Source organism: Neofelis nebulosa, chromosome 14, assembly GCF_028018385.1.
Source record: "Neofelis nebulosa isolate mNeoNeb1 chromosome 14, mNeoNeb1.pri, whole genome shotgun sequence".
Taxonomy (NCBI): Eukaryota; Metazoa; Chordata; class Mammalia; order Carnivora; family Felidae; genus Neofelis; species Neofelis nebulosa.
In genome coordinates, this window is record NC_080795.1 from 72,391,377 (window position 1) to 72,404,354 (window position 12,978).

Genomic DNA, 12,978 nt, shown 5'->3' on the forward strand with positions numbered 1-12,978 from the left:
GGCCAAAGCTACAGGAGGCAGGAAGAGTTGAAAAGAAAATTATAACCAATCTAGTTCTAAGCTTTCCAAAACATTCCCAGGACAAGTATCTTTCCTTTCAGAGTCAGGTAATAAAACAGTGGAGAAAATTCATAGCTTCTCACAGTTTCTAGTAGGCCACTCTGAAAGTGGAATTTATCTACGGAGAGGAGTAAAATTATCTACCCGGAGACACCGATCAGGCCTGCAGACATCAACACCACTGCCCTAGTTCACTTCATCAGGGAGAGCAATACACCCAACCTCCATTCAGGTAAAGGTATCACAACGATAAAACGGGTCAACAACGAACAGACTAGTCACCTAACTTCAAATAGAGAAAACTAGTAATTTAAGGGAACCTTTTTATCCTATCTCATATAAAACAAATATGTTGGCCTAGAAGAACTAAGAACCTTCTCAATTTTTAAATTCTGTGATTCTAATACATAAATTTGACCTTGGGCATGTTAAGCCATTTTGTTTTAGAAGAGCAGGTAACTAAATCTTCCAAAAAGTAGTCAATTTCCTGCAAAAATGCGCAGATTATGGCAGGATACAGCATAGGCCCCAGTGGCCACAGAGACAGGTGACTGCAAAGAGCGAGACCTGGCATTTACAACCCACTACGGTACTTGGCCACCTCTGTGAGCACTGCTGACTTTCAAGTTCGGCTCCATACAACCATCTGAGCTTATATACAGGCATCTGGTCGAACACCAAGGCTCGTGAAGGGCAAGGAGAAGCAGGCGGCATGGCAACCAATGAACCAGGAGTTCAAGACCCACCTCTGCCAACAGGGATGTAAACACTGGGACCTGTTTTTATGTCCTCAAGAAGAGACATGGAACCACTAGACTGGGGTCTCTCTCCACCTCCTCCAGAAAGTACCCCTTAGAAGTCACAGGGGGCCTCCTCAAACATTCAAAGTATATGATCCTCATAAAATCTGTTTTTAGCACCAATACTCATGCATATTTTGCTTTCTTCTCTGTGATTTCCTTGATATTTGTATACACTTCTAGTTATGATTGTTTAAATCTATGTTGACTGCTGGTCATTTAACTTGCCTACGTTTACCCATCCCCCTCCCTGCCCCCCTCTTTGAGTAACACTGATACTCCAGGCAGGCACACCACACTTATCTTATAACAGCCATCCTCCCATCCCAGGGCATCACAGAAACCCCCAGAGAACTCATTCCCTAGCATAAGATGCAAGGTTCTTAACAATCGGAAAATTTTCTCCCTGCTATAATTTTCTATGATAAAGTGAAACAATGTAGGTCCAAGTGCTTGGCTCATAACAGGTGGTTAGACAAGAGACACTAACTAATCAACTTGTTTTCTTTATTGAAGTAAACTTGCTTTGAAAATGTGCAGCAAAGAGTCCTGAGCTGGGAGAACAAACCATAAATACCGTGCTGACGATGCTACTGCTGACACAGTCCCTAATCTCTAGAATTTCCCGTTGAGAAGAATGAAGCGTGGGGATGAAAAGAGAGGCAGTGAGCAAAACACACAAAAGAAAAAAAAATTCAATGAAACAACTCAGGAAGCCTGAGTGACCAGGTAGGCATGTGCTGTGACAAACTGCATAAGGACCTGAGAGAAAGAAACTCACGCTCTAGTTCCAACAAGAAGTCTCTCTGCAGATGAATTCCATGCCATCCGTGGTTAAAAAAAAAAAAAAAAAGAAAGTGTTGTAACGAATCATGGGTCCCTCTCTGCTCGGATGCAAATACGTTATGGAGTTACTCTAATCTGAATTCATCCTGAGGTCCTGTAGTCTCCCGTGGAAGGGATATACTAATCTTATCCCAAACAGCCTCGTTTTTCCTTGTCTCCTAATCTTTAGGCTCCCCTATTCTTCAGGATGCAGAAGGAACACACAGGTTAAATAACTCACTAAATACAGAACTGGGGGCAAGGAACTGGAGAGGGGAAAGTAAGTATTATCGACCTTTCTAAAAACAATTCCCGTTGTACTCTGATGAGGACTCAGCTCAAAATAAATAATGCTGTCTGGATGCAGTTCAGCAAATATTTATTGAGAGATTATGGCAAATCCTCATGCTAGGGTCTGTGAAGAATGTATAGAACACATAGTCCTTGCCAAGGTGAGTTTACAATCTGGTAGGAGAGACAAGATGAACATATAAATAACTAATGAGGGGTAGGATGTGATAAGGACAAAAGAGATCCAAAGACCGGTGTTGCAGAGAAGTGGGGAGAAGTCATTTCCAGGCCAGGCAGACAGAAAGCTTCAGAAAGATTGGGCTTTCTCATGACCTAGGCACAGGACTGCTTCCTCCCAGGCTTCGTGACACAATAGGCATTTGTGGAATCCAAGAGCAGAATGGGCAACACGAAGGGAGTATCGATGCACCTGCCGCTAAGGAGAGAGCCCAACCCCAGTCACTAAGGACATCTACGCAAAGAGGAAGAGAACTCGGTGGCTCTTTAAGCACCAAGAACCAACTAATCTTCATGAGGGCAGCACCCGGATTGTTCTGGCCCATCACCATGGGCTGCAGAGCACGTTTCCCAATGCTGAAGCAAACAGAAGCATAAAGATGACACTATGGGCACTTATTTAGGGATGTGGGTTGAGAAAGAGGAGTGAAAACTCTTGGGTGTTTTTGAATGCTGGTATAGAGAAGCAAGACAGCATACACGAATGAGCCTTTAGAAGCCATAACCAATACCAAGAGACACGGAGGAGGCAGTATTCAGTTGTCCTCACCCTCCCAGACAAACACGTGTCTTCTAAAGCACAGGTTTCTACTTGTTAGTCCCTGTACTGCTGGGTAAGGAAGTGAACGCCATTCAAATGCCATCTGTAGCAGAAATGAGATTATGAGATTCCCACCTCATAAAAAGTCATGTTTGACCCCTCTAACTTGCCTCTGCTGTTCACGTGCTCTACTCCCCCTCTCCAGCCAGAATGTTTCCCTCCCTCGTCTATGTTCCCATAGCCCCTCGCAGACACCACTGTGAACGGGTCATCGCGCTGTGTCAGCGTTAAGCAGACACTGTTATGTAAAACACCTATGCAATGCCGGACGCTCTGCAGACGTGCAGTGAACGTGAGGTACCTCCCCTCTGGTCTGTGGGGTCCTTCAGTGCATGCGCCCATCTTTAGATCCCACTGCTTAACAGAGTAACAGGCACAAAGCAACTTAATCTGGATAAATAAAGACCCAGAAACACAGAGGAGCCAATAGGGGAGAGCTTCTCCCCTCTTGTCCAGGGCTCCCAGAGCGACCTATAACTTCCTTACAGCTCCACACCCCTCATTCCGCCAGGAGCCATCCCTCTCCTGCCCTGCCCACTCCATTAGATGCCAAGTAACTAAACCCTCAGGGTCAATCCACAAGTCAGCAGAATTCAACTTTCTGCAAAGGGCTGGCAGTGTTATCAGGAAGATCTGGCCAGTCTGGGCGGGGCCCTCCAGGTCCTGTATGAATCCCACTCAGTCCTACTCACTTCTGCTCAGGCTGTTCACTTCTCCTGTACTTACAGAAATAGGAGGCTGGCTTCTCTTTTTCCAGAATGAGATTAGGAAGTAAGCACCAGGGATCAGCAAACCCTGCTCTGGGAATGGCGGAGAGACTTAGGTCTGTCCTGGGAACAGATGGGGTTAAAAAGTTTGAATCCCACACTCAACTAGAGAGAGCTGGCGCCCCTTGCAGAAAAGAAATTCTTTAAAACTCCGGTGAAAAAGCTTCAAAGTCTGACCCCTTTGTTCTACAGAAGAGGAAACAAGATGCAGTGACTCGGGGAATCTCTTGGATGAAGCAAGGACATCAGACAACAGGAGCTGACTGCACATGCCCTGAATGACTCAGATGGGTTCAAGGAGAATTAACTATATCCGAGTTAGCGCTACATCAATACTGGCAGCATAATTCATAGCAACAGTTAAAACAGAGGCCCCTGATTTTATGGATGAACAGGGCTATGAACTTTCACGGGAACTTAAAACTTTGCCTTTTATCCAGCTGCTGAAGATTCTCGTCACAAACACTCACATGGCTCTCGTGCTAACCACTCCGTTTGTAAAGCGCTACTTGGAAAAACAGATAGCTTCTGGTTAGTGGCAACTTGCTTCCTTAGCTAGAGGCAGCCGAACGTGGGCATGGAGTGCAAGAAGCGGAAGAGGCCTCCTCACACAGGCAGCTGTGCAAAGCTTAGGTGAGGGAGCCCGCCCAACACGGGCTGACAGCGGGGACCACAAGCCTCCCAAAGCCCAGCCCCGCCACCACTGGGGGACAGCCCCGCGCCCAGGCCCCTCCAGAGGGGAATGTGTCCTTCCCTCACCCGGACATTCTCGTTGCCCCAGGCCCGGAATTTCAGTGATATTTTGGGGTGGGAGCGAAGATGTGGGAGAACAGCAGGGGTAGAAATCAACGCGTGGGCTTTCAACCTTTCCTTTTCTGAAAACTCAGACCAGTTTACATCTCGCTCTTTCTGGGGACCAAATTTTAACTGGGAGGAGAATTCTGACACACGGGAGAACTCTTCTTACAAAGTATTCCCAACGCAAATAGAATGTCTGAACGGTGGCTCAGATAATACAGATAATACGGTACTGAGGCCAGCTTCAAAGAGTGCAAAGGGAGCACGCTGCTCTGCTGCTCTGTGCTTACCTACCTCGTGTGAATCTGGGCAGCCACACCTCGAGCTTTCTTGTGAAAAGAGAGACAACTGTGCCATTTGCTCCCATCTTGCTCTCCCTATGAGCATATTCAGAGATGCTGCCTCTCAAACTGTGTGCTCCCTAAGACTGCACACACCTGTCTGCATGACCCTTTGTTGATGAGCTACCGCGGGGAACAAGGCGTCCTGGGCAAAGATGAAAGCTCAGTGTCTCCAAGCGGCCACACTTAAGGAGCTACTCAGTCACAGAACACGAAGCAGAATGAAGGGTCATAACCACCGATGACACCGAGTGCCCCATACGAATGGGGAGCGACGCTCATTCTTTTCCAGCACCGTCTCACCTAGTCAGTGCAAAATATCTATCTCTACGGCAGTTTTGCAGAGAGTGGGCGAGACACTGCCGGAAAAGAATGAGCGTCACTCCCCACTTGTATGGGGCACTCGGTGTCATCGGCGGTTATGACACTTCATTCTGCTTCGTGTTCCGTAACTGTGTAGTTTTTACGTTACGACCCCTTACGGACGGCACTCGTACCGTACATGACGAAGCTGAGGCTCAGCGAGACGGAAGTGACTCCAAACCCTACTGTCGGCGATGGGGGCCACACCGCCAGTTCCCGAGCACCATATATGCCGGAAGCCGTGCCATGTTGTACACCTGACACGGGATCTTCTCACTCCATCTTCCCAGCACTCCTTTCAGGGAGGCGCTACTGTTATCCTCAACTCACAACTGACAACATGGACACAGTTAAGATAATCTGCACGGCAGAGCTGGGACAGGAACCTGGGTCTTCTGGACTCCACCTCTATTTCTAGGTGGTGCATCACAGAAGGCTTGCGGAGGTGGAGGTGGTGGCCTGTGACCGGTGCAGAGCCTCACCGCCAACCTACCGGAGCACATCCTTTGCTCTACCAGGGGCTGAGGAGAGAGGAGAGCCCCAACATGGTAGTTAACACATGACACGGTCTGCAACCGAGTTTGCTTTCAAGGCCAATTGTCAGAATTACCAGATACGACCCCTGTGCCTGCTTGCAAAGCCTGAGAATCCTACTTCATTCTTTCATTTTATGGAACAGTCAACATTGCACTAGGATCCCCTATTTAAGTGCAGAGCAGCGGAAGAGCCTGGAGCAACTTTCCACCCCAAATAAAATACAGGGTTTCGATACAAACCATGAACACACGCTAATGTATGTGAAAGGTAGTCGGTTGGTGCAACACTGCTGAGCTCTTGCTGCAAGAGCTTTCATTTCCATCTACCCTAAAAGATGGTCGAACAGCCTACTCACCGCTAATCAAACTGAATTAACATTTGGAGGCCAGCAAAGGGTAGAGAAGACACGACAACTAACAACTGGATATAAGTGTTGTAAACCCGAACAAGTTAGGATAGGCACGCGGCAAATGCACAGAAACAGGTTCCATGAGAATCCCGACGTTTAACAGCAAAGCATGAACTTGGTGCATCTCTCCACAGCATGTTCCCTAGCCCTGGAACGTGAAAACAATCCCACTGATTGTTTCTGCTCTGATCTTTATGATTTCTCTTCTTCTGCTGGGTTTAGGCTGCCTTTGCCGTTCTGCTTCTATTTCCTTTAGGTGTGCTGTTAGATTTTGTATTTGGGATTTTTCTTGTTTCTTGAGATAGGCCTGGACTGCAATGTATTTTCCTCTCAGGACTGCCTTCGCTGCGTCCCAAAGCGTTTGGATTGTTGTATTTTCATTTTCGTTTGTTTCCATATATTTTTTAATTTCTTCTCTAATTGCCTGGTTGACCCACTCATTCGTTAGTAGGGTGTTCTTTAACCTCCATGCTTTTGGAGGTTTTCCAGACTTTTTCCTGTGGTTGATTTCAAGCTTCATAGCATTGTGGTCTGAAAGTATGCATGGTATAATTTCAATTCTTGTAAACTTATGAAGGGCTGTTTTGTGACCCAGTATATGATCTATCTTGGAGAATGTTCCATGTGCACTCGAGAAGAAAGTATATTCTGTTGCTTTGGGATGCAGAGTTCTAAATATATCTGTCAAGTCCATCTGATCCAATGTATCATTCAGGGCCCTTGTTTCTTTATTGACTGTGTGTCTAGATGATCTATCCATTTCTGTAAGTGGGGTGTTAAAGTCCCCTGCAATGACCACATTCTTATCAATAAGGTTGCTTATGTTTATGAGTAACTGTTTTATATATCTGGGGGCTCCGGTATTTGGCGCATAGACATTTATAATTGTTAGCTCTTCCTGATGGATAGACCCTGTAATTATTATATAATGCCCTTCTTCATCTCTTGTTACAGCCTTTAATTTAAAGTCTAGTTTGTCTGATATAAGTATGGCTACTCCAGCTTTCTTTTGGCTTCCAGTAGCATGATAAATAGTTCTCCATCCCCTCACTCTCAATCTAAAGGTGTCCTCAGATCTAAAATGAGTCTCTTGTAGACAGCAAATAGATGGGTCTTGTTTTTTTATCCATTCTGATACCCTATGTCTTTTGGTTGGCGCATTTAATCCATTTACATTCAGTGTTATTATAGAAAGATACGGGTTTAGAGTCATTGTGATGTCTGTATGTTTTATGCTTGTAGTGATGTCTCTGGTACTTTGTCTCACAGGATCCCCCTTAGGATCTCTCGTAGGGCTGGTTTCGTGGTGACAAATTCCTTCAGTTTTTGTTTGTTTGGGAAGACCTTTATCTCTCCTTCTATTCTAAATGACAGACTTGCTGGATAAAGGATTCTCGGCTGCATATTTTTTCTGTTTAGCACACTGAAGATATCGTGCCAAGCCTTTCTGGCCTGCCAAGTTTCAAAGGAGAGATCAGTCACGAGTCTTATAGGTCTCCCTTTATATGTGAGGGCACGTTTATCCCTTGCTGCTTTCAGAATTTTCTCTTTATCCTTGTATTTTGCCAGTTTCACTATGATATGTCGTGCAGAAGATCAATTCAAGTTACGTCTGAAAGGAGTTCTCTGTGCCTCTTGGATTTCAATGCCGTTTTCCTTCCCCAGTTCAGGGAAGTTCTCAGCTATAATTTCTTCAAGTACCCCTTCAGCACCTTTCCCTCTCTCTTCCTCCTCTGGGATACCAATTATGCGTATATTATTTCTTTTTAGTGTATCACTTAGTTCTCTAATTTTCCCCTCATACTCCTGGATTTTTTTTATCTCTCTTTCTTTCAGCTTCCTCTTTCTCCATAACTTTATCTTCTAGTTCACCTATTCTCTCCTCTGCCTCTTCAATCCGAGCCGTCGTGGTTTCCATTTTGTTTTGCATTTCGTTTAAAGCGTTTTTCAGCTCCTCGTGACTGTTCCTTAGTCCCTTGATCTCTGTAGCAAGAGATTCTCTGCTGTCCTGTATACTGTTTTCAAGCCCAGCGATTAATTTTATGACTATTATTCTAAATTCACTTTCTGTTATATTATTTAAATCCTTTTTGATCAGTTCATTAGCTGTTGTTACTTCCTGGAGATTCTTCTGAGGGGAATTCTTCCGTTTGGTCATTTTGGATAGTCCCTGGAGCGGTGAGGACCTGCAGGGCACTTCCCCCGTGCTGTGGTGTATAACTGGAGTTGGTGGGCGGGGCCGCAGTCCGACCTGATGTCTGCCCCCAGCCCACCGCTGGGGCCACAGTCAGACTGGTGTGTGCCTTCTCTTCCCCTCTCCTAGGGGCGGATTCACTGTGGGGTGGCGTGGCCCGTCTGGTCTACTTGCACACTGCCAGGCTTGTGGTGCTGGGGAGCTGGCGTATTAGCTGGGGTGGGTAGGCAAGGTGCACGGGGGCGGGAGGGGCAGGCTTAGCTCGCTTCTCCTTAGGTGATCCACTTCAGGAGGGGCCCTGTGGCAGCGGGAGGGAGTCAGATCCACTGCCGGAGGTTTGGCTCCGCAGAAGCACAGAGTTGGGTGTTTGCGCGGAGCGAGCAAGTTCCCTGGCAGGAACTGGTTCTCTTTGGGATTTTGGCTGGGGGATGGGCGGGGGAGATGGCGCTGGCGAGCGCCTTTGTTCCCCGCCAAGCTGAGCTCTGCCGTCCGGGGGCTCAGCAGCTCTCCCTCCCTTTGTCCTCCAGCCTTCCCGCTTTCTGAGCAGAGCTGTTAACTTCTGACCTCCCAGACGCTAAGTCGCGCTTGCTGTCGGAACACAGTCCGTCCGGCCCCTCCGCTTTTGCCAGCCCGACTCGGGGGCTCCGCTTGGCCGGGGAGCCGCCCCTCCGCCCCGGCTCCCTCCCGCCAGTCCGTGGAGCGCGCACCGCCTCGCCGCCCTTCCTACCCTCTTCCGTGGGCCTCTCGTCGGCGCTTGGCTCCGGAGACTCCGTTCTCAATCCCACTGATTGTTGAAACGGCGGCCTGTTTCTTCAAGATCACTTCCTCTCCCAAGTCATCTGAACTTGAGCCTGCTAGTGGCAGACACAGCAGACCACTGCACCTTCCGCCCCACCTTAGCCCTCCCGTGTCATGATACCACGATTCTGATGGGAAACAAATGGATGGATACCTATGGCTCATCACATGTTCCCTCTCTCCTCTGTCACGGACTGCTGCTGCTGTCCCCTGAACAGCCATGGCGTGACCTCAGAGAGGTGTGGTAGTGAGGCTTGGGCTTGGTCTCCCTCAGTGGCTCCAGGAGCATCTCACAGCACAGGCTGTGGCCCTAAGTACAGTTGAAGCGTCCATGCTACCTAACTGTAAGTATATGACTCCCAGGCGACTCTACTGACCTGGTGAAAGGGCCCAGCATGAACATTCCCTGTAACAAAGGAAGTAACATAGAAGTCCAATAGCAATGGGGGTGCCTGGCTGGCTCAGTTGGTGGAGCGTGAGACTCTTGATCTTGGGGTTTTGAGTTTGAGCCTCACGTTGGGTGTTGAGATTACTTCAAAATAAAATCTTCAAAAGATAAATAAATAAATAAATAACGTCCAACAGCAATGGAATGGTTGTTACATTAAGGTACATCCACATAATACAATACTATGCAGCCAGTAAAAGGAGTTTGGAAATGTCCAGGAAAAGCAAATCCAGAGACAAAAAGTAGGCTAGTTGAGGGCTGGCGGAGGGGGGGGATGGGGGGCAGGGTTGGAAGAAAATGGGGAGTGATGCTCATGGGTATAGGGCTTCTTGGGGGTGATAAAATGTTCTGAAATTATACAATGTCAGTATTCTAAAAACCATTGCTCTGTGTACTTTAAATGGATGAAGTGTGGTGTATGAATATGTCAATAAAGCCGTCATAAAAAACGACGGTTTGGGAGACCAATGACGTAGAGAAATGCTCAATATAATGTTATGGGGAAATGGAAGGTTTTAAGACATTAAAGGCACAACCCTCCCTCCCTCCTTCCCTCTCTCTCTCTCTCTTTCTTCTCGGTTTACTGTTTCTGTTTCTACCACCACTGCTGTGACTGGTGACCATTCACTGAGCACTTAAACTGTGTGCCAGCCGCTGTGGTAAGTTAAGAACTGCACATGCGTTGCTCATCTACTGTCAAAACGGTCCTCAGAGACTGGTACTACTACAAAGAGGGAACGGACCGGGCCACAGGGAAACAGAACAGACCGCGCCTGAGTTCACACACGTGGTATGTAGGGTCCAGCAGACATTCAAAACCAGGACCGTCAGACCAGAACCTGTGCTCTCAACCACAGTGCCACAGAACATGGTGGCCGATGGTTTCCAAAGTCGTGAAAGCACAGGTGACCTAACCTTCGTCACCTTGGTCGCAACAAACCTGCGTTAATTTTCAGGCCATGTGAGGAAAAAGAAATATGTGCCATTTTGCCAAATAAAAGTAAGAAGTTCTGAGCACGTGCTTTCCGCGGTAGGCCCAGGGCACAAGCAACACCTTGAACACACAACACCGCACCAAACTATTTCCAAGAGGGAGATGAGCAGTGAGGCAAAACGCTGTCAAAACCAAATTAGTTAGTCATGGCTCAGAAGAGAGTCTTACAGCTGGAAGAGGCAAGGCCTCTAGGCTAGCTGGAAATTTAGGCCAATACTTTCCTTGACCAGACTTCGCACAGTTGGAATACGGTATCTGCTTAAATTGTCCCCGGGGGAACTCTGCTGCTGAGGCACCTCATTCCAGTTCAGACCCAGAGGTGGGTGCCCCTTCCTCACAATGAACTCTCTACATGGGGCGTGTGAGCTCCCCAACTATCCGGAGGCTGGCGTCGTCGACTCCCACCGTCCCTGATTCTTCTCTGGGGGACAGCAGCTCCCTGCACCACTTCTAGAAAAAAATGATGTCCCGCTCTGCTACATGCTGGTCTCCGTCCCTCGGCTCCCTGCGCTTCAGACTGTGCGAACTTGCATGGCTACTGCACCACCAAGGGCAGAGCAAGGACCCAGGACCTGGACAGAGTCACTCCACTTCCAAGGGGCTACCACGTAAGAGGCCCTCTGAAGTCGGCAGGTCTAAATGTGTCATCTTACAAACGCAGAAAGTGGCCGGGTGGATGGCCACGCAACTCATTCTAGTTCCACGGTGACACTGACACGCTGACTCCAATCTTCCGAGCAAATACGTTACTGGATCACACGGAACGTGTAGCTAACTAAAAAACTCCAGGTGCTTTCCAACTGTAAAAAGTTAAGAGTCCTTCCCGTTTTAAGGAAAAAGAGAAGAAACAGGGACAAAATAAAGTCACACAGATGTGTTGATTCTTCCAGGAATTCCTTCTGGCCACCGATGATAATGCTATACTTCTCCATGGGTGGTTGGAGATAGTGTCATCCTAAGTTCTCCTTGGAGGAAATCCCCATGGCTTAGTGACGAGTCTTACTTATTAATCAACCGGAGCAACACAGCCCTATTTTTTCAAATAATTTCCAAGTCAACACACCCAGCAGCCCTAAATCACCACTTTTCTCCTGTCCTGCCCCCAGAGGGAGGGATGTTTGATGTTACAGCGAGTGCCCTCGCTTTCAGGGAGAGATGGCTGTAATCTAATTCCACAATTTGTCAAATAGGACATTTTCATTGCAGCTGGACCCAGCTGGAAATGAATCTCTCCCACACACATCCCAACAGAACATAAAACATAAAAGGCATTTAAAAGAGAAAGAGAAAGAGAGACAGAGACAGAGAGACAGAAACAGAGATTGATTGCTTCATCAAATCAAACTGAACAGGCATGAAATAAAGCCAGTACCACTGCCAAGGGGATGCTGACCCCTACCACCCATCTAATAATGGAAGTTTCATATCACCCTGTACTTGCCCACCTCGGGCCTTTGCTCAAAGGTATCTTCCATCTGGAATGTTCTATTCATCTCTCCTTCATGGTGTAGGTCAGAGAGAACCTTCCAACATCCCTCCAGGTGGAACTAGCTGTGTCCTCCCGGAGCAATCCCATCACCACAGCACTGACCACGGTCTGGGCCGTGTTACAGTTCACTCTGCACCCTGCCCCAGTCCTCGTTCACCTGTGAACACCGCCAGAGCAAACACCACGTCCAATTCATTCTGTCACCTTCTCCCCAGCATCTACCACAGACTAGGCACACAGGAGGTGCTCAAATGATGTCAGAATCGAATAAAACGAACTTAGTGTGATGTGAGGCCTTCCTGAGCGTTTACGATTCATATTGCCAAAAAGAATCTGTCCTGTGGGTAGGCTTTATGATGGATCACTGTTTCCATTCCCACGGTAACGGTGTACATATGTCTGTAAGGGAGAGAGGGAAGAGTACAGGGCTCCATCAAATAAATCCACAGTTTATTTTTTGTCACCTTCTGGGAATTCTGCCTGCCTTTACGTACATCCATTCTGAGCCCAAAAAGTACCCCAGATTGAAGAGTATACATGAAACCATGAAGAATAATATGTTGAATCCAATTTTGTACAAGCTATGGGGGTGAGGGGGGGGGTGCTCCTGAAGGTGCAGACAGACCTACTTCCACTTGGACCTTCACGTGTTTCCCCTGCAGCAGCCCAAAACGAGCTTTGGCAGCAGAAAGATCAGGGTTCAAAAGTCGCCTCTGCCACTTTTTTTAGCCGTGACCTCGGCCAGACAAGTCTCGCCAATACTCACTTTCCCTAGCTGCAAGATGAGGGAGACGTGACTTCCCAGCAGACGGATGTAAAGGACAGACAAGAGATAAAGGGCCCAGAACCTAGTGGGTACACATGCGGGCAGCTAACCAAACTGTCAGTGCGGGGGGGTTCCAGGGTTAAGGAGGAGGGGAGGGATGTTTTAGTTAAGGCAGAAGACGGCTGTGGCTATTTTCAGGGAGAGGGCAAGGAAGGTCCCTATCCCCACCTGGACCACACATCCTAGGTCAGCTGACACCG

The 12,978-nt window shown here is 47.7% G+C and overlaps 1 protein-coding gene across 2 annotated transcripts in view; it reads right to left on the reverse strand.

Moving 5' to 3' along the window:
- ASAP1 (ArfGAP with SH3 domain, ankyrin repeat and PH domain 1) overlaps window positions 1-12,978 on the reverse strand; it is a 352,683-nt gene that overhangs the window by 235,105 nt on the left and 104,600 nt on the right. The window lies entirely within an intron of this gene.